The sequence below is a fragment of the Canis lupus genome, chromosome 30 (genome assembly GCF_011100685.1).
Source record: "Canis lupus familiaris isolate Mischka breed German Shepherd chromosome 30, alternate assembly UU_Cfam_GSD_1.0, whole genome shotgun sequence".
Lineage (NCBI taxonomy): Eukaryota > Metazoa > Chordata > Mammalia > Carnivora > Canidae > Canis > Canis lupus.
The window spans coordinates 14,165,808-14,193,325 of record NC_049251.1 but is presented as its reverse complement, the minus strand read 5'-3'; the positions used below and the strand labels follow the sequence as shown (position 1 = coordinate 14,193,325).

Here is a 27,518-nt window from a genome sequence, read left to right as displayed (position 1 = left end):
GCCTATCTTTTTAGGGAGAGAGATTTTTGCAACCTTCAGTACTGACTAGTCTAAATATTTTATCGCTGTGTTTGTGCGTTCACTCACTTTAATCACTTAAAATTATTATAGCATATAACAATTAGGCCATAAGCTAGGTAAATGGCTTTGGCTTAGAATTATTTTTCCTCCCCATGAGCAAGATATTTCCCCAAAGAGTCTTTGGGATAAAAATGATTTGTCAACTAGAATCTTAGGCCCATTTGATCTCTTCTGAACACAAAAAAACAATTCAACTTTCTCTCTCACACACACACAAAATCAGTGAAATGATGACAATAATATTTAACCTGCAAGGCTGTTGTAAAAACGAAATGACATAACATTCATTAATGTAGCATGTTGTTAATTGGAACAGTTTAATAATGTAGCAGCAGTTTGATTCTCAGAAATAGTAATTCCCTCTTCCAGTCTATGCTAAATAACCTCATTTTCTTTAATATCTCTTCAAAATATATTTCATTCATTTATGACTTGATGGCTGAAAGTGGATGCCTCGCTCTGCTGGAGCCACATGGAGGTAAAAATCTCTTCCCAGACCAATATGTCAAACCTCATTTAACGTATCTGAGAAATAGGAATTTGTCCTGCATTTTCTTTCTATAATGGCACTTCATTGCTTACTCACATTTATCTCATGGTTAGTTATGTGTCCTAAGTGTTTTTCCACTATATTTATGCTTAGCCATCCTATATTTGTGTTACTGGATTCGTGTTCTTTGGAGGATGACTTGGCATTTGCCATATTACAATTCAGCTTTGTTGGTGAAATAATTTTCTAATATTTCAAGAACACTTTCTATTTTTCCCCATATCTAGAATTTTGGTAGCCCCATCTAACTTAATATTATGTACAAATTTGATGAATACATTTGTAGGTTTTTCATAAAGATGATAAAAAATTACATCGTCCCTACTAGAAAGTGTTTGATAGGGCTTCCCAGGTCAATGCCATTAATAACTCCTTTTATCTTCTTTCCTTAGGCTAAAAGAAATGTGCAAAGCGGTGGAATAGTAAGTGCAATAATATGGGTAAATACCCAGAGCCATGAGGACATGCAGGTATAGTTCCTAACACAGTTTTGGGAGATCAAGGAAGTCTTCTAAGACCCTGTGACATCGGCACAGAGACAGATGGGGAAAAAAAAGTGGGGGGTGGGGGTGGCGGCAAGAAGAATATGCCCTAACAGTTGCAAAGGTCTGAATGTGAGAGTGCCAGACCATATTTCTGGGTACTGACAGCTGCTCTGGATGGCACAGGGGACTAGGCATCCTAGTGAGAGATTGGCATGTCTAGGTCCTGAAGGACTTTGTCAACCAGAGTAAGGATGGACTTTGAGGTCACTGGGAAGATATGAAAAGACTTTTAAAGCAGGATCCTGATGTCTTCAGATTGTTTTGTAGAAAAATTAAAAAAAATTATTCTCCCTTCAGTGTGAAGAACGCATTATAGAGAGGACCAAATTTAAAGCAGAGGGATAGTACAGCTACCTATATGTATATTTTATCTGCCTTTCTGGGCTCCCAGTACTCTGAAATATGTGTGTTTCTTGTTTCCCTTCAACCACCTTGATAATATGTTATAGCATAACCCCTCGATAATACGTTATGGAGGCATCATATCTGTGCCATCTCCCTTGTTGGTCATGGTTACCGCTGTGTTACAGAACACTGAACTCATCTGGACTACATGGCTTTGCAAAATTCTGTTTTGTATCTTGCATACTTTTTGTATCAAAGAGGCTTTCATTATTTAAGCCACTGCTACTCATTCACTTCATGATGCACTCTAATATACTCCTAAGAATGATTGTTCTATTGGCTGGCACATCAGTTAGGATACGTTAGCTATCAGAAAGCACTATTTTGCTCTGGTTTCCTTATATGTAAAATAAGGATGATAATTTTACCTATACAGTGAGGTTACTATGAGGATTAAATTTATTAAAGTGTACAAACTAGTTGCCCAGCAGAAATAAACACTCAGTAAATCCTAAGTATTGGGTTGTGATTATTATAATTATTTTAGCTATAGATAAGTGCCAGAGTATCAGAGAGTTCACAAGCCCCAGATGGCCTTACCAGTGATGACCATTGCAAGCCTATGAAAGCTCAGATTCCCAGCCTTGGTGGAACAAACCTTAAGGTATAATTTATTCTCCAGAACTCCCCAGGGGATCAGGGTGGGGTTGGGACTTTGCCTGAACTTACCCCTACTGAACTTCCCCTCTGTCTTCCTGCCTCCACCTTTGCTAGATTCCCCCAAACCCTTCTTAAGTAAGTCACTCACACTCACATGCTTATTTTAGGGTTAGCTTCTCCAGACCCTCCTGAGACAGGTATGCAGAGCAAGGAGAAAGAAAGTGGAGAGGGGCATTAAAGTGCCAAGGACACTAAGGATGAACTGAGCTCCTCCAGACTTGGGCTGGTTCTCCAGTAGCTTCTGTACTGCTTTGTTGGGCTAGGCTGAATTTCCTGGCTTCACTATCCTCCTCTTTCACATTCAGGACAGAAGCAACATGAGAGGAAAACCTCATGGAAAACAAGTAGAATCCAGCCTTGTTGGGAGACAAGGAATTTGCACTTTGGTTATTCTTACTCTCAAGTTTTGAGATTCTGTGCAAATGAGGGTAGCTGAATCAGTAATCACTCCCATATTTTCAATGGCTGGGTTTGGCCTGCATAGATTCAAGAGGCTTGCTGGTCTAAAGCTCCCACAAAAGGTTTTGGTCAGGAAGTCATTTATAACCTCAACCACCAGCAATTTACCCTGATGATTCTTGGGTGAATTTCTATCCTGTTGAATAAGCTCTGTCAGTGGTGCCACTAGGAATTTCTACCTCATTATCAGAACCCTCTGGGTTACTACCCCATCTGTCAAGGACGCAGCAGCTCCCTGCTTCACAGTTTCTGGAAATGAGAGGTCGGGTTAAAGTGTTATGCTTGAAGACTAATAATTTCTCAGTTTTCATAAACATTTTTTTTACGTTGCAAAGTATGTTCATATGTGCTTCCTTGGTAGCTCTTCATAACAATAGTGTGAAGAAGGTAGACTTGATTGAATTGTGTCCACTTGACAGGTGAGAAAACTGAAACAAAGTAAGGTCAAGTGAGGTCCTTAGAGCCACAGAAAGGGAAGCTCTAGATCTGAGAGCTGAACTGAATGAGGATTTCCTGATTGTGAGTTCTGTGCAGAGGGGGTTGGGATGGGGAGCATGGGATAAGATGGTGGCCACCTCTCAGTTCTCCAAGGCACGGAAGCATCTAAGAGCAGCATGTGGAAGTGAGACAAACTGCCTATGAACTCAGACACCCTGGGGCCCCACAGAAAATTGCCCACAGCCCCAGGCTGGCTTTATCTGACACAAGTGATTTCTTTGCACAGATTTAGACTTCCTTGCCAAGGAAGATCTAAAGTGAGTCATTATTGTTGATTCACTGGGCTTATGTATTTAGCTAATTCAGCTAAAATAAAGATTCTATCCTGGGAGAAGAGTTTGGACATGTAGAGCTTATAATCACCACATTTCTGTCTCTGGTTGTGACCATGGCTTATGACATTGGGTTTTCCTTTTGTTCTATTTAGCAAAAAGTTAGGGACAAGTATCTGTGACATGAGTCAGTAGTGCAGATTTTAGCTGCTGGGATTCTCACTTGTTGTTGTAAGTACGTACCAAGCACACATGCACCTGTATTCACCCAAGGGAGACTTCAGAAAATGGACTGGAACAGGCTAGGTTAGTTCTAGGATATTTTCTTACCATTGGCTGTGAACTAATGAGGATATAAGAGCCCGTCTATGTGATTTGCTATGCCCATTGTGTGCACCACACAGGTGTCCTTTCACACAAACCTGGGTGTTACTCATTGCCTTCCCTTCCCTTCTGTTAGGTCCTTCCTACCATATACAGTCAGGATTCCATATTGTCAAGAGCTGGGACACAGGATGGCATGTAGTAGGACACTCAGGCTGGGTGTCTCTTTCTAGGAATGGTCACTAGTCATCCGGCCTGAGATCATGCTAGAATTTGGTCTGCCCCAGCTTACCCTGGCCACATGGGAAAGGTAGATAGATATTCCTCTGAACCCCTCTAAATCCAAGGTCAAAAATATACCCACAGTGAAATAATATTTGTACAAATAGAAGACAATTAAAAAAAAAGGAAGCACAACGACTCAGCTGCAACAACCACCCCCTAATTTATTGCCCGTATACCCTCTAGATCATGGTGTGCTGACAGCATGATGAAGTAGGGAAGATGGATACACTGAGTGTCAGCACAGCTGGCTGATTTGCTTTTTAAAAATAACCCAGGACTGGATCAATAAGTAACCAGAGGCTGCATGTTCATCTTGATTTTCAAAGTTTAAATATTAGTTATTCTTGCCCCTGTGCCCTAAAATTACAAGAATCTCTATTGCCTTGACATTGAGAACAAAGTGGGCTGAGTGCTGAGGTTCTCACCCCCCCCCCCTCAGGGACCCTCCCTCTGAGGTACACCCACACAAGTTGGTAGAACCCTTGCAAAAGGACACACTCTGTTACAGAGTTCAAAACACCAATTCACATGCCCAGGGCAGGTGCATACTAGTCACAATCCTTGTGTGGTGGTCTTTAGGAAGTTAGAGCAGTCTTAGATTGCATTAATAGATGCTTAGTGTCTGGGCAAAGGGAAGGAGTGTCACCACACTGTGATCTGCCAACACCTCAAGTGTTGAGCTCAGATCTGGGTGCCATATTGTAACCCCTTGGTTTCACTGTCACTCTCACCCCTTTTCTGAAACATGTTGTTCCCTTACTCACATCCTGTATTGATCAGTAGATATGACGTGAATGGGGAAACAAAATAAAATAATAAAATCTGGGCTTTGGAAGGTCCTCAAAGGAAATCCGTGTCCATGACCTTTGTATTTCCCAGGCCATCAAAACTGACACAGAGTCGCTAATCTTATGTTTTTCTAAGTAAGGATGTTATAACAAATACAAACAAAAACTCCCTTCACTTTCAACATCAATTCATTTTAAAACGCATTTTAATGCCCCAAGTCCAGATTACAGAGCAGTACTATAAGCCAGAGTTTATCGGATGTTAGGACAAGCTTATTAAAAACAGATTCCTGGACCTCACCCCCAGAGATGCAGATGCATAAGGTTGGGGGCCTGGATTCTACATTAATAACAAGTTCCCAGGTCATGCTGATATTACTGGTCTGTAGGCCACATGTTAGGGAGAAGAGACATCGCTGTAAAGAAAATAAAATTCTCCTGCTTGGAACTCACTGTCCTGTGCTTACACTTATTTTGTCCAGGGCCAAAGAACACTTCTCATACACAGGCTATTGTCTGCAGACCCACTAACCCAGTATAACTGTTCACCTGATGCCACATTCCTCCCACTACACATCAAAGCACATATCACCCATGGGTTTGAACAATCCCACCTTCCAGCACATAGCTTTGAAGGCTCTCAAGCAAAGGCTTGAAGATGGATAGATGGATAGAAGGCTTTCCTTCAACAGCTCTCCAACACACTCACTGAATTAGTAGCTTAATTTCTTCCAAAGGGGGGAAGTGAGAAAAAACAAAAAACAAAAAACAGGAGGGAGGGCACTAGAGGCAGGGAAGTAGTGTTTGTTGGCCTACATGGTGACTAAGACAGGTCTTTCTTTAGTGGTTTGACTGTTTCTGCCAGAGTTTCACTGCCTTGGAAAGTACCTGCTGCACAGAACTACCTGTAGTTGGGTCTTGAGGAATGTGCACTTATCTACTGAGTTTCCCTCAACCCTCCTTTTCTCAAAAGGGCCTCAGCTCACAGCTCTTCTGGTCCTTGGGTCACTTCCAGAAAGGCCACCTTTTCTCCATTCAGGAAGTGACCCAATTGCACAGAGATATTTGTATTACATCAGACTCTATTCTATTAGACATGCTCAAATGCATTGTCTCTTTGAATCTTCTTATCAACCCTAAGAAAAAGCTATTATTAGCTCTATTTTTTTAGATGAAGAAACTGGTATTTATGCTCAGTAAACTTGTTCAATGTTACCCAGGAGGTGACTCTATATCACAGCAGTCATCCTGCTCTGGCTGTACCATACACTTATTTTTAAGATTATTCTCATTCAGCTGTGTTCCTCTTTCTACTCTTTCCAACACAGAGAGGTGCCAAAGGTCAAACGTGAAGCTAAATGCAGAGTGGAGATTAACTTTACTATCTCTATAAGAAAAAACACCCCAAATCCCTCTAGCTACATCACAGAAAAGCCACCCAATTAATTCAGTGACGAGATCAGCCACATTGATCGGTTGAAGAGTCAAGTGAACAATACCACTCATTGATTGAATGTTTTATTTTTCAGAGGCTTGTGTAGACATAGCACAGGAAGTCTCTTCTGAAAGTGTTACCATGGCACCAACCAATTGGTTTGCTTGTCCAGCCTCCTCTGTTTCCCCAGGCAGTCTTTTTAGAGACTCAGTCAGAGGTCTGCTTGCCTCGGTCAAGATCTGAGCACCTCTCCTTGGACTGGATGGCTTTTCGAACAAATGGGCTTGTCTTCCAGGATAGTCTTATTTCAATTACTAAGAACCTATTGACTTTACGTTTAGAAATTGCTATGCTCCTTTTTTTTTTATTAGTAATCTAAGCACTGAAAGAGGGCCTATAGTATTATCCCCATCTTACAGACAGATGGGGCACGAAAGCCTAGAGAGGGTTAGGTCACCCAGCAAGCTAGATTGGACCCAAAATTGTTTCTCCCAATTTGAATATTCTCTGAACCGTCTTCTGCCTTCAAGGGGATAAATCAATGAAGATGCATTAACCTTGAGAATCAACTCAATTAGGGAAGAACAGACAGGAATTAGAAGAGACATCTTATCAGGACCATACCAAATGGATGCCTAGTGAAAACTCAATTGGAGGAAATGAATTCAAATGAAAATGAGATGTTAAAAGTACCTAATAGTTACACAGCATTTAGCCCTTACTTTGTGCCGGGCACTATTCTAAGTGTTCACAAAAATTAACTCATTTGGTCTCTTGTTTGGCCCTAGGAGTCAGGTTATCACCCCACTTTACAGATGGCAAACTGAGTCTTCACAGGATAATTTACCCTTGGTCAACAGAACTGGGATCTAGACCAAGTAATTTAACTTTGCAGGGTATGCATAGGCCCTATGCTAAATCTTAAAGAAAGAACATTCTACAATATTTCCTTATTGTACTGGGAAGAAAATCCATGACAAAACCAAACCAAACATATAAACCTGGACATTTCCTTCTTTCCTCAAAGCCTATTTCTGTTACCATGTCATTTTCAAAGCAAATAAAATTTTGTCTATAGCAGCTCTGACAAATAATATAAATTTTTACCAACCCCTCCCTTAAGAGGATATATGTCCCCACACTATACATAGCAATACTTTGTCCCATAGCAACTATTTTCATGGTCCCCTTAGACCCTTTATTTTTTTATCATCCCATAATCAACTTCTGATTTTCTCAGCCAGTTTCCTACAAGCATCCAAGCAACAGACCGAAGTCTAAAAGGTGATAAATTCTTCTAATCGTCTCCTACAGACTTTAGGTAACCTTGGAGGGGACTTTGGAGAAACAGTAATAAACTCCAGCTTCTGAGAGGAATCCTGAACCCAACTAACAATGAGATCAAGGTAGAGCGATATCTTTGGCAGGCGACTCACTTGAGCTCAGAGAAGGCAACAGCTCACGCTTGCTAATGTTCACGCCTGGGAGCTAAGTTTGCTGCTGCAAGTCTTGGCCCTGGGCTAATATGTGACTAGAAATTCAGGTGTAAAAAAGCATGTATGCCAAAATCAGCTGTTTCTTAGCAGTTGAGTTGAAGCAGCTGAGGGAATCTAAAATAATACTTCTCAACATATGTGCTGTGCTGTCTAAAAGTCATAGAACTGTTGAGAGAAGATGAGAAGGCTGGGGCTTGAATCCCATAAAGGGGGAAGGAAGGGAGGTTTAGGAAGAAAAGTGTACAATCGACACTGTGTGTCCAGTCTTCTATTTTCGACATTGACTTTTCCACCTTGGACATCAGGAGTTCCAGCAAATAAAAAGCACACATCCAAACTCTGTCTTACCCAAATCTCTCATGCATGCATCATTTACCTACCTAAATATCTACAAAATTAAACTACACCCTCTCCAGACCTATCCACAATTTTGTCTTCAGATTCAGCTCTTTGGAGATCAATGATAAGTAGTCCCACAATCCACACACTCCTATTTTTTTAAGCATCTACACTGTGCCATAGCCAAGTAGAGTACTGCAAGTAGAGATTTTTTAAGTCAAGGTCCAGTTACTTGAGAAGATCACAGTTGAAAGAGGGTAAGAAGTGAGTAAATGATTAATTCAAATATGACATAATCATTCTCTAATGTGCACAGAAGACTATAGGTGCTCCAACATGGATATAGCTAATTTACAGGAAGGCTTCAAGGTACAGGTGATATATAAATATCTGAATTGAGCCTTAACATGTGTTAGGAGTTTATCAGACACTCAGAAGAAAAATACAGTCTTCAGTAATTGCCTATTGCATGTCATTGTATATATTTTGATTTAAAATGCAAAGCTCACATCCATTTCGGATTTTGACAATCCATCTGAAATGGTTTTCATCTTTTTGCTTTATTAATGCAAATGCTTTCACAAAGAGAAAATTTCTGCCCAGGCCTTACTGAGTGTTAAATAAAATAGAATTTCCCTCTTATGTATGGCACACTTCCTTTTCCTTTTATTATCATCATTTGGATTGATGTAGTAATAAAAGATCCTGAAACCAAGTATTCAAATATATTAGAATTCATGCCCCTTGGGTCTTTCTTATCTGTTTTCTTTGATAAGACTATTTTTTGGAATAGGTGGGGAGAAAAAAAAGTTAAAATTTACTCATTTTTGAAAAATAAATACATAAGCAGACACTTTTGTAAGCATTTAAGTTGATGTGTATATAAATGAAGTCTTAATTTTTATAATTATAACTATGAAGAAGCTGTCATGATAAGATCATGGAAATTGGCATGCATTGGGTTGAAGGAAGCTTTCCTAGTATGCTCCTGGGATTCACCCTGAGTTCCAAACACTTCAGGTTTATTCTTTAACAGATTGTGGTTGACACATAATAGGGCATTGAAAAATATATCTATTGAATGTATCTATTGAACAAATATGAATAACAACAATGGCCAGGGCAGCCCTGGTGGCTCAGCGGTTTAGCACTCCCTTCAATCCAGGGCATGATCCTGGAGACCCGGGATCGAGTCCCATGTCAGCCTCCCTGGATGGAGCCTGCTTCTCCCTCTGCCTGTGTCTCTGCCTCTCTCTCTCTCTCTCTCTCTCTCTCTCTGTGTGTGTCTTTCTCATGAATAAATGAATAAAATCTTAAAAAAAAAAAAACAATGGCCAAATACTGGCAAACAATGGCTGTATTATCTCACTGCATCATTAGATCAAATCCATAAGATAGTTACTACCAATCCCATTTTACACACATGAGAAGACCGAGGCTCCAAGGATTAGGTAAATTGTTAATGTCACACATCCTAAATGTCAGAGTCTAAGTTCCAATTCAGGATGATCTGATGACTTTTTTCTTTTTTTTTTTTTAAGGATTTATTTATTTAATTTGGAGAGAGAGTGCAAGTGAGGGGAGAGGCAGAGAGAGAGAGTGAGAGAGAGAATCTCAAGCAGACTCCCCACTGATCCAGGAGCCTGCCATGGGGGCTCCATCTTGGACCCTGAGATCATGACCTGAGCAGAAATGAAGAGTAGATGCTCAACCAACTGAACCACCTTGGTGCCCCAGGGTGGCCTGCCAATGACTGGATGTCCTGTACTGTGCTAGATCCTGGACCCACATAGACTAAGGGCAGGAAATCTCAAGGACTGGCATGATATGACGGAGTTCATACATGCACAAAGATGCTCAACAAGATCAGGGGAGGTATGAAGACACCTGTAGAAGACACTGGGAAGGGAGGAGAGGCTCTTCAGTGGACCCTCTGATTTAGTTTTCTGGCTGGTACAGGATTTAAAGTAACTTAGACAGGAACCTCTATTCTCTAAGAGGACACCCAGAGGCTGAAGAGAAAGAAAGATTTGAACTGCAAAGAATTAAATCAGGTTGTTAACTTTAAAAAGGCATTTGGGGGGATCCCTGAGTGGCTCAGTGGTTTGGTGCCTGCCTTTGGCCCAGGGCGCGATCCTGGAGTCCCGGGATTGAGTCCTGCGTTGGGCTCCCAGCATGGAGCCTGTTTCTCCCTCCTCCTGTGTCTCTGCCCCTCTCTCTCTCTCTCTCTCTCTCTATGTCTATCATAAATAAATAAATCTTTTATTTTTATTTTTTTAAATAAATCTTTAAAAAAAATAAATTAAAAGGCATTTGGCACTTGGTGGGACAAACTCTAGCAATGCTGACCCATCTGAACCATCTGAATTGTTATGTATTGCCTGCCATGACCAGAGGGAGGTAAATATAACTCGGCTACAAGGAGGTGCTTGCAAACAAGGGCACGCTGCTTTTTGATCATCCAGAGAGGTGCCAGGGAAATGGTTTGGGGACATACTTCATCACCATGTTATAAAGCAGGGTTTTGTGTACGTGTGTGCCTCCCCGATTCAATCTCCACTTGTTCACGTTTCTTAAAGAGTCTTTCAGTCCTCCATCCATGAACCATTTGATGTTTTTTTTTTTTTTAATTTTTTTTAAACTTTTATTTATTTATGATAGGCACACAGTGAGAGAGAGAGAGAAGCAGAGACACAGGCAGAGGGAGAAGCAGGCTCCATGCACCGGGAGCCCGACGTGGGATTCGATCCCGGGTCTCCAGGACCGCACCCTGGGCCAAAGGCAGGCGCCAAACCGCTGCGCCACCCAGGGATCCCCCATTTGACGTTTTTTAAGGAATTTTAACTGGAAGTGAAAAGTAACTGTCGCCTAATACTAATTGTTCTGAGTTCAAATATTCTTCCCAAACATTAACATTCAAAATAAAAAATAACACTTAAAGAACGCTTAACAGTCTTGATACATTGCATGTCTAGATATTTCTCTTATTTGCAATTTATTCTGTAAGCACCGTGATGGCAAAGGCTATACGTTACCCATCTTAGTATCTCACAGTAAACTGAGCACTACCTAATATTTTTGTATTATGAATGTATTTTTGCTGCTCAATAGAGCAATAGAGCTCTATAGAAGCGTAAGCTCCTGAGAGAAGAGACTTAGTCTTGGTCACTGCTATGTATCCCCAACATCTGGAGGGGTGCCTGATAGGTACAGGAGCTCAACCAACAGCTGGTGATGAATTAATAACATATTAATTAAAACAGTGCTAGAAATTAGTAGGAGCTTAAAACATTTCCTAATGAATGAATAAATGAAGTTTAAAAACCTCCCGTCTTGGGCAGCCCGGGTGACTCAGCGGTTTAGCACCGCCTTGAGCCCAGGGCCTGTATTTTTGAGTCAATAAAGACATGGCTCCCACAGAGAAGAAAAAAACAAAACAAAACAAAACAAAAAACTTCCCGTCTCCTTAGAACAGAACGAGTTCAGATGAAATCTGCTTATTTTGCAGGTATGCATGTGTATGGGGGAGAGGTCTTTGTCAGTCTGTGCTGGTATTTAGCTCTGTTATGCAGATGTACATTTTAAATGTTCCTTAGATTTTAGAATAATCAGCAGCATTGTTTCTTCCAAAAATAATGGAAAATAAATAATCTGTAGTTTTAGGTTCCATGTAGCTCAAAATTTACTGCCATGAAACAACGTTATCTATGTTTCTCATAAACACATTCACATCAGTACTATTGTTGAGATCTTTATAACTCCAAGATCTAGAAAAGAAGTTATAAAAGTTCTGAATTTGTAACAAGTTGGCAAGAGAACGATGGTGATGGTTTGATATTACTTCACTTAAAAGAAGCTACTAGTTGTCAATCTCAATTATCTGGACTAAAATGAAAAAGTGAAAAAAAAAAAGAAAAAGAAAAAAAGCCTTTGCTTTGTCAAAGCAGCCTTTACTAAAAAGTTTGAGTATTAAAGCCCACAGGCCTTCACCTTCACCTCACCTTCACCTTCACCTCGCTCTAGGACACAGGGCTAACCAACAGATTCCAAATCCAAGCACAAGTGCAAGGGGCAAACGAGAAGGGCTTGGAGGCTACTGGAGATAGTGAGAAACAATATGAGAGCCAGATAGCTAGAGGAAAGACATAATATCCTTGAAAAGGAACACAAGGTGTCCACAAGCTTAGCCCTCCTAGAATCATTTTGGATAAGAGCTTTTTACAGCACAGAAGTTTTTAAAGGCATTACTCTCCTATGCAGAAATTCATCATGACCCAAAGGAATAAATATATTGAATTTTCTCTGTGTAGGTAAGGCAAGGGACTGATGGTTGTATTGTACATGTATTTTATTTTCAAAATGCTTATTTTCTTAGGAGAAATTTCTGTCTTAGTGAGCCTTAGTGAGCACTGAGGTTTGGTCACCATAATTCAGTTCACTTTCAGTTCTTTAAAGGAATCTATTACAAACTCAAACATGTAAAGGGAAAATGGGACAGCCACAGGATTGGCATAAAAGGTAGTGTTTCAGTATAAAATCTGTAGTCAGTATACCATTCTCTAAAGAACATTCTATTCCATTCTATTCCATTCTCAACTTTCACCTTAGTGACTCCTAAGGGATGAATTCTCCTCCGTCAGAAACTAATGCTTTTCCTAGCACTCTAGGACTGTAACATTTGCAATAATCCTATGCATCTCAACTGTCTATAAAAACTGTTCTATGTTAAGATTTGCTTTCCTACATAATGTCCCATTTTTCCTTTATTTAATTAATATATGCTTGTTCTAGAAAATACAGATCCCACAGAAAAATATACTAAAAAATTCCTCATATTACATCAGCCTAATGATAAGCATGTTGTGTACTTCATATACATAGACATGCACACGCATGTTTATAATATTGTGTATAAAGTTCCGTATTTTGGCTTTTCACTTCTTATTTTAGCTTATTTTTTCCACATCACTCAAAATTGATTAAAAAACATTTTAACACATATGATTTTTTTGGTCATAAAAATATACCATTGACATTGTTGAATCATTCCTTTCCTGTTAGATATTTAGGATGTAAAAAAGGCAAGATATTTTGCAGCTGAAATGCAGAGAAGTACAAAGGCTCTGGTATCTTTGAAAGTCTGAAGCAAAGTTCTAGATGCCCGTATGTGTATATACGCATGCGTGTAGGAAGGTTTGAGGTGGTAGGCTAATCTGCATGCAGCCTTGGCACAGGTGCCTTTGCTGTTGCTTCCACTGTGATGGGGTTTCACATGCCTCCACTCAGGTGTTGCATACATTAGGAATGATGAGAGAACCTCAGTCATCTGCGTGCCATTTGCCATGCGCCACATAAAGACATATGTTCTGAACACATCTAGCTGTTTTAAAATCTTTTTAACTGCCATATAACATAAAGTCATTCTTTAAATAACCTAAGCCACTTTGAAGTGAGCTATATGAGTATCTGTTTCCTTTCCCTGTCCTGCTTTCTTTCATTCTGCACTCAACATTGGAAACAATCATATTAGGCATTTCTACAGTTTATTAACTATATTCTTCCACAGTAGAAAAATAAGTAAATGCTGAGAAAATTTCTTCTTTAATATTTCAGCACACAGTATTACTATTAAGAGTTTGGAAGAAAAATGGTATCAAGAATAAATTACTATACTATGAACGAGTAAGATAATATATCTCAGAAGGAAGCAGATTATGGCAAGTATTTATTTAAAAGAGGGGAAACTATAAATGTACATTGTAGTGGGGATGTAGCTTGGGCCTCAGCCTGTTAGTCTCTGCTGCTGAGGTTCAGACATGTCTGCAAATTTTTATCACGCTGATAGCAAAGACATAAAAAATGTTTACTCATATGGAACCTAAAGTTTTTCTTGAGGGTGGGGGATGTGCTTAAAGGTAAAGCCACTGTTGGAATGTGTTTTGAACTTACACAGTGGCCCAGTGGAAGTCTAGGAAGGGAAGGTTGGGGGGGTGGACGTGGCACTAAGTATTTTCCAAGGAAGAACCCATCCCAAGAAGGAGAGACTCAGTTGAGAAACTCTTATGTAGGAAAGTCTTAGGTGTAGGTGAGGAACAGAAAGCCTACCTACGACATGGTGCCTGTGACTCAAATTAGTCTCTGTCCAAGTATCCTGGAAACATGGTCAAGTCCTGGGGAAGGAGAGGGCTAGAAGGAAAATCTGAAAGAACCTACACTGTCTAACTCATTGGGATTCAAGCCACACTCTTCAGGACCCCTCTCTAACCATGGAAGAAATCCATTCTCTTTACTGTATTGCAGGCTAGGGAACAGTGTGGATATTTTCAAAGGAGACACCAGGAGATAATGATCAGACCAGATAGGCCAGCAAGACAAGGCCATTATGCAGAAGGGAGCATATGTACAGTTCCTGGTAGCTATTGCAAAAGGCAGTGCTGTTGCTAAAGCAGTAGGGGCAATAGCAGGCAGGAGGGGCAGAAGGGGGGCACGGCTGCTGTCCCTGGTGGAACCTCAGATAAGTACTGATGTTGTGAAAGCTGCTCCGGAGATATGGGAGGCATCATCTGGGAACTCCCAGGAGGATTTGGGAAGGGGGAAATATACAGAGTACTAGAGTTCCTGTGCCCGGAGGGAGGGGATGGAGCCAGGTTAATTGGGTTACAGGTGGTAAAATTTAGTTAAGTCTCATGATTTACATATCACATACATATGCCATTTTAGTGCAGAAACACTTCAATTTTAAATAAGTTTCAGAAGCAGTGAATTTCAAAGATCTCCTTTGGGGTCAATTAAGATCTGCATATATACCTTCAAATATTTAAGGGAGTTGTTCCTCTCAATAGAGGGGCAGCTCAACCTAATGCATACTCAAGTAGGAAGAGACTGATAAACTGGCCTCTGCAAAGAGCTTCAGTTTTCTGCTTCTAAATGGATGAATCCAGATTTGTACTTTATATCAAGCTCTGTATACATAGGAACATGATGGTAAATATAAACTAGTAAATTATGCCCAAAATGGATATCTCACAGCATGGTTTATTTTCTTTTGGAGTACGATATACCATCCCTCCATCTATACCTGCTTATTTCATTCATTTAAAGTTTTATTTATTAAGCTCTATGTAATGGACGGTGTGGATAATAGAGATGCATAAGGTAAAGCCACTAATCTTATTGCTGCTCCATTCTTCGCTTTGTTACACAATCTGAGTCAGCACAAGTAGTGTGACTACTTAACATTTCAAGGTCTGACATCAGTGAAAATTCACAATACCATGTTAAACTATTGCATTTAGTGTTTATGTGAATCTGATGGCTATAGGAGGAATACATCAAATCCTTAACTATTTCTCTAGTTTTTCTTTTAAAAGCATGGACCAGAATAAAATATATGAATACAAACTCACCAAAAGCAGGGTGTTCTGTAATAGTTCTAGAAGTAAATGTGTTTATGATTATTTTCACACAATTTATAGTTTTTCCTTTAGGAAATTACTAGGGATTACAATGGAATTCAAAAGGAAAAGGATTCAACATACAAATGTTCATTTAGTTGTACCAGAAACACACAAGCTACTGACAGTATGGTTAAGAAATATATACATCAGATAAGTAAAACATTGTTTTTTTTTTAAGTATTCAACAAAATTGAGACATTTTGTTGAATAGGGAACCAGAGAAAATCTTATCTGAGTTAAATACACTTAGGCTTTGTAAATAATATACATTACAGGTAATAAGTATGTGTGTGTGTGTGTGTGTATATATATATATATATATATATATATATATATTTTATACCCAGACATAGGAGGTTATTTGATGCTTGTAAGTATTTGACACACTGATATTTAATTTGTGGAAAAATGAAGAGAACTGTGGGAATTGTGAAGAGAATAATGGAGAAAAATCCCAAAAGTGGTCTCTTTCCTTCCAGATAATAGCCAGTAACTTTGCAATTTTAATGGAAGTCTAGAAAATCAGATATTGTAGAACTGTCTTCACTTTCCAGTAGAAGTAAGGAGGGAGGGACTTCATATTTTATTGCTGAAATCTGTGGGTGGGTGGAAATTCCTCTACAAGTAAAACTAATCCTACCTAGTACATATAATTAGTCTAATTCTTGGTCATTACCAGGTCATTTAGATTAGTCTAGGAAAGATAATTGCTAGTGATAGAGCAGAAGGAAGGGAAATTTATGAATCAATAATCTATGGATTAAAGGTTTCTACATCTTTTAAATCATTGAAGAAAGTAAATTACGACGATGCCCCTTTAAGAAAATGGAAGAGAATCCAAGTCTACTCCCATTTGGCACACAAATGAGCCATTCCATAATAATATTATCTTGACTGTGAAAAGAACAGAATCTTTGTTTACACATAAGCTGGAAAACTTTTAAATAAAAATCTTGAGAACGGAGACCATAGTACCCTCTCTGAGGCCAAATTATGACCTCAGTTATATCAAAGACAGTACAAAGAGCCCCAATAAGAGATAAGAAAGGGACAAAGAGAAGAGAGGAAAACAAAGTCGCCAGAGAAATGTTTGGCAGAAGCCCAGCATAAGCCTGACATATTCTCCTGAGGCCTCCTGCTTGTCTGCAGAGCCACCACTCATCTTCCACCAGCTTCTCTGGCCTGAAAGAAATGCCAGTGAACCCCTCCCAATGCTTTATCAATACCAAATGTGTCAAGATAAATAGACCCATCCAAAACCCATATTGCATGGTTCTCCAAAGAAGCTTCTTCTCGTAAGAATAAGATTTCTCATTTGCAAGATTCACAAAATTGGGAACTATATATATATTTTTTAAAGATTTTATTTATTTATTCATGAGAGAGCAGAGAGAGACAGAGAGAGAGAGGCAGAGACACAGGCAGAGGAAGAAGCAGGCTCCATGCAGAGAGCCCGTCGTGGGCCTCGATCCCGGGTCTCCAGGATCACGTCCTGCGCTGAAGGCAGCGCTAAACCGCTGAGCCACCCAGGCTGCCTGGGAACTATATTGTAATGAAGCCTGTACTATTCAATGAAAATATTTTCTTTTTTTTAAAAGAAAATATTTTCTTAAACACATTGGCACTTTCCCCTGGAAACCAATAATTCTCTACTTCTTAACATGTGTGTTTGTTTAAATACAAGAGAAGCATATATTTACTTATACTAAATAGAGAAACATAGTAAATAGAGTAAATACAACCACTTGGTATAGTCGATGTGTAGAAAAGGACAAAGATTCAGACATTCCTTATTGCAATCGACTGCTGCCACTAACTTGTTTTGTCACCTTAGGACAGTACCTTAACCTTTCTGAGCCTCAGCTTCTAGAACTATAAATTGAGAGAGCAGGAAATTTTTAAGGTTGTTCGTTAGTTTGACGATCTGTGATCTATCCATGCCAGTCAACTCCAAAATGGCATGCTGGAAAGACCATTTTGGGAGTCAATTAAAGGATGTGGTAGTGACTAAAGGAGGCATATATGATTTTCATATTTAAAATAAAATAAAAAGGTCTTACTTTCCTCAAGTCAACAAAACATATTCCAAGACCCTTGACCTCATCTTCACCAAAAACATTTGATGTGATCCTTAGCACTTGATTTAAAGAATTCTGAGTCTTAGAATTGTACATATTTTAGCTCCAGATGGTACAACATAGATCTTTTCCATTGACTCTCAGATTTTAAAGATGGGAAAACAGAGGTCATGGTACAACTCAGTAGCAAGAATAGTATCAGAGCCCAGATCCCGCACTCTATGCTTAGTGATCTTTCCATTGCCGGAATCTACCTTCAGAAGTTTGAGTTGGACATATGATTCATTGCTAGGCCTTGAGAATTCCAGTGAGGATCACCAGCAGCCTTTTGTTTCAATAGTTCACATGTTCAAGGGTAGGTAAGAGGTTAGTCAAATAAATGGATATCACATCATTATCTAACCAAGAAATCATTCTTTTTTTTTTTTTTTTTTTTTGCGACAGCGGCGATAGCACCACTCCCTCAAGAAATTACATTCTTCTCCAATTGACTCATTTCAATTGGAGAAGGACAAACATTATATGTTCTCATTCATTTGGGGAATATAAATAATAGTGAAAGGGAATAGAAGGGAAGGGAGAAGAAATGGGTAGGAAATATCAGAAAGAGAGACAGAACATAAAGACTCCTAACTCAGGATCCCTGGGTGGCGCAGCGGTTTGGCGCCTGCCTTTGGCCCAGGGCGCGATCCTGGAGACACAGGATCGAATCCCACGTCGGGCTCCTGGTGCATGGAGCCTGCTTCTCCCTCTGCCTATGTCTCTGTCTCTGTCTCTCTCTCTCTCTCTCTCTGTGACTATAAATAAATAAATTAATTAATTAAAAAAAAAAGACTCCTAACTCTGAGAAACGAACTAGGGGTGGTGGAAGGGGAGGAGGGCGGGGAGTGGGGGTGAATGAGTGACGGGCACTGAGGGGGGCACTTGACGGGATGAGCACTGGGTGTTATTCTGTATGTTGGCAAATTGAACACCAATAAAAAATAAATTTATTATTAAAAAAAAAAGAAATTACATTCTTGATCACATTCAAACCACAATCATGGGGACACTGGGTTTCCTTGAAACATCTGCAGATAAAAGAAGCAAAAATCACAGTAGATGTGAAGGCAGCCTCCAACATAGCCTGCTTCTTGATATTTGTGCCCTTGTGTAGTTCCCCGACACACTGTATTAGAGTTGGCCTGTGTGACCAACAGAATACAGCAGAAGGGATGGTATACCATCACCTCTACTCCTAAGAAGTTAAGTAGCTCAAGATTTTCTAGGCTCTATTGTTCTCTCAAGGTCATGTTTTTATGTGACCAGATGGGTTCTAAATCTTTCTAGGAATTACGTCCTATAATAACAATTATATGTTGATCATTTCTTTTGTAAAGCTTTAGTGCAAAAACTTATATGTGCACAAAATTTCTCATTTCTTCATTTGTCAAAAATCAAATTAATTTGGTTCCTGTTACCAGACAGGTGAGAAATCTAACCTCAGTTATCACTGAAGCTTCCTCCTCTCCATCTTTTAGCATCTGCCCATGGTCTTATTCATTGCCAGAGCAATGGAGAGGGCCTCTGGCCTTCTGTTTCTACCCTGACCCTTTTCATTCTTATTGTATGATACCGTAGCACAATTTTTCAGGCCCAAGCTGGGCCATGTACTTGCAGTGATGGGAGGAAAACCAAGGAGAGAACAAACACTATACAATATCTCAACAAATCATCCAGTGGCAGGCAGTCAGAGAACAAATTAAATGTTAGGAAAAACAGAAAAGAAGTAAGCAACATGGTACCAGCCTTTGGGTTTCTTAAACACTCAACGGGAAATGCAAAGTGCAGAAACAATAAACCAAGGAATAACAAAGTAGGGCATTTTAAAATGTACCATTTCAATTGCAAAGGCTGAAGAAATCAACAGAAGGAAATGACCAGAGTGGAGTGGGTTGAATAATAATGATAATGATAATAATAATTATATATATATATATATATATATATATATATATATATATAAAATCCCTCACATTTGTATGTATATGTTATGAGGGACTTTCCCCACATTTATAATTTCATTTGAGATCCTCTTTAAAATGAGGTTGGCAGGACAGGAGTTAACAGCTTAATTTTACAGATGAGGAAACTGGGACTCAGCTAGCTTTGTGGCTTGTTCAGTGTCACAGAGCTGATTAGTAGAGAAACAGAAAACTGAGCTCAGCTCTCTTTCTACCTAGTCCTTTCTCTGGCTCCTCTTCCACGTCCATTGTGAATTGGTCCCTGAAGGTAAGTTTAAAAGCAGGTTGGAGTTCTCTACATGGACAAAGAAAAGAGGCATCCAAGAGTGGCATGGAGTGCAGGTGGCCATGGGAGAGCATGAAAATATATAAGAAGGAAATGATCAAGTAGGTAGATGGTTCTGGATATAAAATAGAAAAACCAGGGTGTGAAATGCTGAAAGAATGCCAAGTGGTGACTAAGGGAACCATTGATCTTAGATGGAAAATTCTCCCCTCCCACCCCCTGACTAAGAAATTTATCTCCTACATCTCTTCAAACTGAAGAAACATAAAGAAAACACCAGTATCTTCATGCAGTATATCATCCAGTGCATGCATACAATCTCTCTTGGGCCATTTCTAAATCTTAGTCATAGTGAGTGACATCATTCCTTGTTCTCTGCGTCCTGTATCTAAAGCTTATATTCTGGTCTGGACCACACAGACAGAGGTGAAGTCTTTAAGGAGGGCATCATATTCACTTGCCATCATGCCTCTATAATTCTTAGCAATATTTGATATTGCCACCCACACTGACCCCAGATAAAATAGTGCAAGAGATTTCAGGGAGGCGTTACTCGAGCAAGCTTCTTCCTTAGAGTACAAAGATAGGGATGGAGTTCAGGAGATGATGTATCGTATCTCTGAGTGGAATAAGACAGGTTTCTAAAGGAACAATAGGATGGAGATCCAATTTAGGATTAAGGTGCCAGATGTGTACAGTGAACTGTTAAAGGGTTGTGATGCCGTTTAATCTTTTCATAAATATTTTGTGTGGCCTGAAGCTTTGGTATTGAGAATCTACACTGATTTCTGTGCTTACAAATAAGAAAGCTATTAGCAAATGAAAATAAAAAAAAACTACCAATATGCAATTTCACCCCATACCCCTCGCTCTCTATATTGTTATCTATTTTAATAAGCAACAGTATTTTGGCAAATGAAAATTCTCAAAATCCTCAATCACGCCCTTATCCCAAAGCCTGGACTTAGTTCGAAAGCTTTATGGCTCTGACTCAGTAGAGCTGGTTATCCTCTTTAATTGGATTGATGGCGACAATTGTAATTACCTTAGATGAGATTGCCTGTAATGTAATTATGCTTCCTTCATCAGCCTGAGCTGGACTTGTGGAATCCATACAGAAGATGCCTCCAATTACTGAGAGGTTAAGGAGAGCATCATATTGCTTCACAAATCATGTTTGTTACTATATAGAATTTTTAAAATTATGTAGGAAGCTGAAGAAATTAGTCCTCTAAAGCAGCTTTTCTGATCTAAAGATGTTCCTGCATAAGCTATAATGTATAGTGAGATGGCTACATTCCAGAATTGTACTCTTATTTGAATAAAAAGCATATTTTAAGGATGTGACATAGAGTACCAAGAGTAAACTGTATTTTCTCACTGTTTTGTTACGCCTGTTTATAGTGATTGCATCTTAAAAGATGCTTTAAAAAAAAAACACAATACATAGTAAAGTTTAACTTGATTTTTTGTGTGATTGAAAAGTTATAATTTCTAAAACGAACATAATAAATAACAGGAGGTAATTTTAAAATACTAGTCTTTATGATAGATGGAGCTATAATTAAGGAGCCAGCTGCTCTACTACAATAATGCCTCTCTCTATTTTCCAATTAACACATGGAGAACTTTAAAATTTTTCAATTGGAAGCCCAGCCTCTAAACAGGACAAGTCTGCCAAACGTACTGCAAACACATGTAGTTTAGGAGAAATGGCACATACTGGAAATCCACCCCAATCTTATTAACTTTAGCATTGCTCTCATTAAAAATAGAGCTGCTTATGGGTTTTTCCTTCTGAAGCATATGAAACATAGAACTTGGAAATGTGCCCTTTTGAAAAACTTATTCCTGTATTCACAAACCAGATGGTGCACATCAAATGCATCCTGATTTCCTAATGAAATAAAAAAAAGGATTCCTATTGTGTTCTTTAATAAGATTAACGCATCCTCAATTGCTACTTTTGACAGATACTCCTGGAAAGTTAAACAACTTGGCTAATGCTGTCCTGCTGGACCTGGACAGGAAGGCCTCGGCTGAGCTGAAGAGCTGGGGCTATGCTGAGGGGCACTCTGCTTTTAATTTTTCCAAAGTAGGCTCTAGTAGAGGTGCAAGCCCTGCCACAGCTGCTGCTCACAAAGAAACCTTCTGTCTCTAAAACATCAGAGACGAAGAGTCTGCTGTCTCATAAAAAGAGCTAATCAAGCAAAAAAAAAAAAAAAAAAAAAAAGAGAGAGAGAGAAAGAGAAACAGAGACAGAGACAGAGATTCTCTCCCCCCTCCTCTTCCCTCTGGTTTGAGGGAAGTACTGCTTAGTCTAGCCATCAAATCATATTTTAAGGGTGGTCTCATCACTAACACCAATAAATAACAAACTAATTTTAGTTTTATTATTAGGCTCCATTTGAATGTTACACTCAAGACTTTGAAACACTGTACAGTAAAGTACAGTAAGTAAAATGTATTCAAAGCGATAAAATTGTACTGGATTTTTCAAGGCATTAGAGAAGAGTATAATGTTGCTTACCTTGGAGAAGGTTGGCTTGTGTGGTCAAAAATCTGAAAAAAGAAAAGATAAATGGATTAATTTTCTATGACTTCTGATGTTTGCCACTATGATACCACATTAAACATAGCTGTGGTATGTCTATTAATTTAGTAAATCCACACATTGTTTTCTCTTGCTTGAAGTAATAGAATGGTTTAAGCCAAGTTGGATTCTAACCTGAATCCAGTTGCTGTGTTTAATTCCACTATTAAGTTAGGAATAAGTTTGGCCAAGGAAAAGCATCCACCCATATAGACTTGAATAAACAAAACAAAACAAAAATCCTGTGGCAATCAAGACATTGTAGTTGTAAACATTATTATTTTCTTTAAACAACTTGAAGATCTCTGGACCAGTATGTCTTATTTTATCTCCCTCCACAGAAAAGAAATTTTTTTCTTTGTGCTGAAACACCCTGTGTTTCATGAAATGCAACATCGTATCTCATTTTTCTTCGTGAACTGCTCTAATTTAACAGCTGGGCTGGAAGAGCACACATTATCAACAGGTTCAGTCATATAACACCCCAAACTTGGAAATAACAAGTTGGAAGCTTCACATCCTACAAAATAAATCAGTTGCTCTATCAATTCTATAACTAAGAGTTTGAAAATTGAAGGGAGGCATTTTGAACAGCACTGTGCAAAAGCTGTTGCTGAGTTAGGTGTTCAGTTAAGCTGAACATCATGTCATGTTCCTAGTCTCCTTTGCAAAAGCATTTACTTTATGTTTTAAATGTGCATATCTTCTAACTTGGGCGAGAAAGACTTAATTTAAAACAACACCACTACCACTAAGTGATGCTATGGTTAATCAATACTTCAAGATTTGAAAAAAAGTTTTCCCCAAATGTCAAACAACTCCCTGGAATCTGGGAGCTTTTCCTCCCTTTCAGGTTTAAGTTTGCTTCTCTTCTTCGTGTATTGCCATTAAAAACAAAAAAAAAAAAAAGAAAAAAACCTATTTAACAAACGGTACCAAATCCATCTAAAGGTTAGCACTCTTTTTATTTTAGTGCTCTTTCTTAATGGGCAAAAATTGATTGATTAGTTCACCTAGAACATTCTCAGCCTTAGGGCAGAAACAGTGCTCTGTATACAATCATGGACTGGATTTTAAAAGAAAAAGAAAATCAACATTTAAGAATACAGTGAAGTTCAAAAACAGAAGGAAATAGAAAAGGTTCTGAAAGCATATTAAAACTCTTGTATTTATTTAAAATCTAATGAATGTGTTTTAAGTTGTATTGAATTATCTATCATGTGTGTACTGGCTTTTCATCTTAGTTGGAAATGTACTTACACTTAAAAGTCCAATTCATCTGGATAGTTTATATAGTGAACATCAGAGTCATCTTATTTTCCACAAATGCCATACACTTTTTGAGAAAAATATTAAGGCAATTATTTTTCCCAATAAATCCACAGCCTCTATTACTTCTCTTTCCCTCCACCACCATTACCCTTCCACACTAACTTTGAAACTACTTTCAGGAAGAGGATTCTCTAAGTGGAAAGTTTGTTGACCTTTCAGAAAAGACAAGAGGTGAAAGAGAAGCAGCTAATTCCTTGCCACTGGCAAATGAAGTGAGAGGAACTATTTGAACCTGAGTAATATTCTCTTCTGCTCTGATCTTATCTCTGACCCTCTTCTACCATTTATTGCTTGGGTATCTGGAAGTACCATGCCCCCAGCACAATGATTTATACTTAGGAGAAAGTGGTTTTTAAATTTAAGTGTACATGCAAATTCCTTGGGGGTACTTCTTAAAAATGCAGATTCCTAAGCTCCAGCTCAGCTCAACTAAATCTGAATGTCTAAAGGGTCAGTGCCCAAGAATATTCATTTTCAATAAGCTTTCCAGGCACCAATGATTAGGTGGTCATTTTGAGAAATACAGACTTAGGAAGATGGGAAAAGTGATCTTGGATTGTGCCAACTGCCAAGCCTAGGATAGATAAGGTGAATTAAATTGATACTCACAGAGTAAAAAATCTAGTGCTTTTAGAATGCATTTGAAATTGTGACCATCAACTTACTATATATACACTGCTATATATGTAAGATGTTATATAGGGACCTAATGGTAACCTGAAATAAAAAATCTATAATAGATACATAAAAAATAAAGAGAAAGAAATGCAAGCCTAACCCTAAAGAAGGCCATCAAACCACAAGGGAAGAGAGCCAGAGGAGAAGAAAGGAACAGAGAAGAAGTACAAAAACAAACAGAAAACAATTTTAAAAATGGCAGTAAGTACATACTTATCAACCACTTTAACTACTTTAAATGTAAATGGACCAAATGCTCCAAATGAAGGACAAGCTAACTGAATGGATTAAAAAAAAAAAAAAAAAAAAAAAAAGAAACAAAAAACAAGACCCATCTGTATGCTGCCTACAAGAGACTTACTTTAGACCTAAAGGAGTGTACAGACTGAAAGTGAAGGGATGAAAACTATATCATGTAAATGGAAGCCAAAAAAACCCAAAAACCAAAAACCAAAACAAAATAAAACCCCAAAAATCCCTAGGGTAATATATCAGACAAAATAGACTTTATTTTTTTTTAAAGATTTTATTTATTTTTTCATGAGAGACACACAGAGAGAGAGAGAGAGAGAGAGAGAGGCAGAGACACAAGCAGAGGGAGAAAGAGGGAGAAGCAGGCTCCATGCAGGGAGCCCGACGTGGGACTCGAACCCAGGTCTCCAGGATCCCACTCCGGGCTGAAGGCGGCACTAAACCACTGAGCCACCAGAGCTGCCCCAAAATAGACTTTAAAACAAAGATATAGCAAGAGACAAAAAAGGGCATTACATGTTAATAAAGAGATCAGTCCAACAAGAGGATATAGCAATTGTAAATACCTATGCACCCAACATAGGAACATCTAAATACACAAAGAAAATAGTAACAGACATAAAAAGAGAAATCAACAATAGAGGAGGAGGGGCAACAATAATACAATATTAGTAGGGGACTTTAACACCTCACTTATATCAATAGATAGGTAAATAAGGAAACTGGTTTTAAATGCCACATTAGACTAGATGGTCCTAATAGGTCCATACAGAACATTGCATCCAAAAACAACAGAATACACATTCTTTTCAAATACACATGATTCATTCTCCAGGATACTCCATATATTGTGCTGCAAAACAAGTCTCAATAAATTTAAGAAGACTGAAATCATATCAAGCATCTTTTCTGAACATGATGATGCAAAACTCGAAATTGATTACAAAAAAATAACTAAGATGCAAACACATGAAAGTCAAACAACGTGATACTAAGCAAAGAAATCAAACAGGAAATAAAAAATACATGAAGACAAAAGAAAAGAAAACACAATGGTGCAAAATCTTTAGGATACAGCAAAAGTAATTCTTAGAGGGAAGTTTATAGGTACCTCAGGAAACAAGAAACATCTCAAATAAATAACTTAACCTTACACCTAAAGGAGCTAGAAAAATAACAAGCAAAATCCAAAACTAGTGGAAGGAAAGAAATGATAAAAATTAGAGCAGAAATAAATGAAAAGATGACAAAATAATAGAAAAGACCAATGAAACCAAGAGCTGATTCTTGAAAAAATAAACCACATTGATAAATCCTTAGCCAGACTCCTGAAGGAAAAAAGAGAGAGGACTCAAATAAGATCAGAAATGAAGGAGGAGCAATAACAACTAACACCACAGAAACACAATGAATTATAAGAGAATAATATTATGAAAAATTGTATACCAACAAATTGAACAACCTAGAAGAAGTGGATAAATGTCTAGATGCATACAATCTTCTTTTTTTTTTTTTTTTTTTTTTTTTTTTTTTTAAAGATTTTATTTATTTATTCACGATAGTCACAGAGAGAGAGAGAGAGAGGCAGAGACACAGGCAGAGGGAGAAGCAGGCTCCATGCAGGGAGCCCGACGTGGGATTCGATCCCGGGTCTCCAGGATCGCGCCCTGGGCCAAAGGCAGGCGCCAAACCACTGCGCCACCCAGGGATCCCCTAGATGCATACAATCTTCTAAAACTAAATCAGGAAGAAATAGGATATTTGAACAGATCAGTTACTAGCGATGAATTGGCAATCAAAAAATTCTCAACAAACCAAAGACTAGGACCAGATGGCTTCACAGGTGAATTCTACTGAACATTTAAAGAAGAGTTAACACTTATTCTCTCAAAGTAGTCCAAAAAAATAGGAGAGGAAGGAAAACTTCCAAATTAATTCTGTAAGGACAGCATCATCCTGACACCAAAACCAGAGAAAGACATTACACAAAAAAGAAAACTACAGGCTGATATCTCTGATGAACAGAGATGCAAAAATCCTCAACAAAATATTAGCAAACTGAATTCAATACATTAAAAAAATAATTCACCACCATTGAGTGGGATTTATTCCAGGGATGCAAGGACAGTTTGATACTTGCAAATCAATTAATGTGATACATCACATGAACACAAAGAAGGATAAAAGTGTTATGATCATCTCAACAGATCATTTGACAAGATACAACACCTGTTCATGATAAAAGCTCACAACAAAATAGGTTTAGAAGGAACAAACCTTAACATAATAAAGGCCACATATGAAAAACCACAATGAACATTGTACTCAGTGTTGAAAACTGAAAGCATTTCCTATAAGATTGGGAACAAGACAAGGACGTCCAGTCTCACCATTTTTATTCAACATAGTACTGGAAGTCCTAGTTACAGCAATCAGATAATAATAATAATAATAATAATAATAATAAGAAGAAGAAGAAGAAGAAGAAGAAGAAGAAGAAGAAGAAGAAGAAGAAGAAGAAGAAGGAAAAGAAGAAGAAGAAGAAAAAGAAGAAGTATGAGGAGGAGGAGGAGAGGAAAAGAAGAAAAAGAGATGGAAAGAAAGAAAGAGAAAGAAAGAGTGAGTATCAAAACTGGTAAGGAAGAAGTACTATTGTCACTATTTGCAGATAACATGATACTATATACAGAAAACCCTAAAGA

The 27,518-nt window shown here is 38.4% G+C and overlaps 1 protein-coding gene across 1 annotated transcript in view; it reads right to left on the bottom strand.

The window, feature by feature from the left end:
* SEMA6D (semaphorin 6D) overlaps window positions 1–22,510 on the bottom strand; it is a 172,117-nt gene extending 149,607 nt beyond the window's left edge. Inside the window, exon 1 of the mRNA XM_038580321.1 lies at window positions 22,492–22,510. The gene's annotated coding sequence lies outside the window, so the exon portion shown is untranslated. The remainder of the gene's footprint in view (window positions 1–22,491) is intronic.
* Window positions 22,511–27,518: the final 5,008 nt, after the last annotated feature.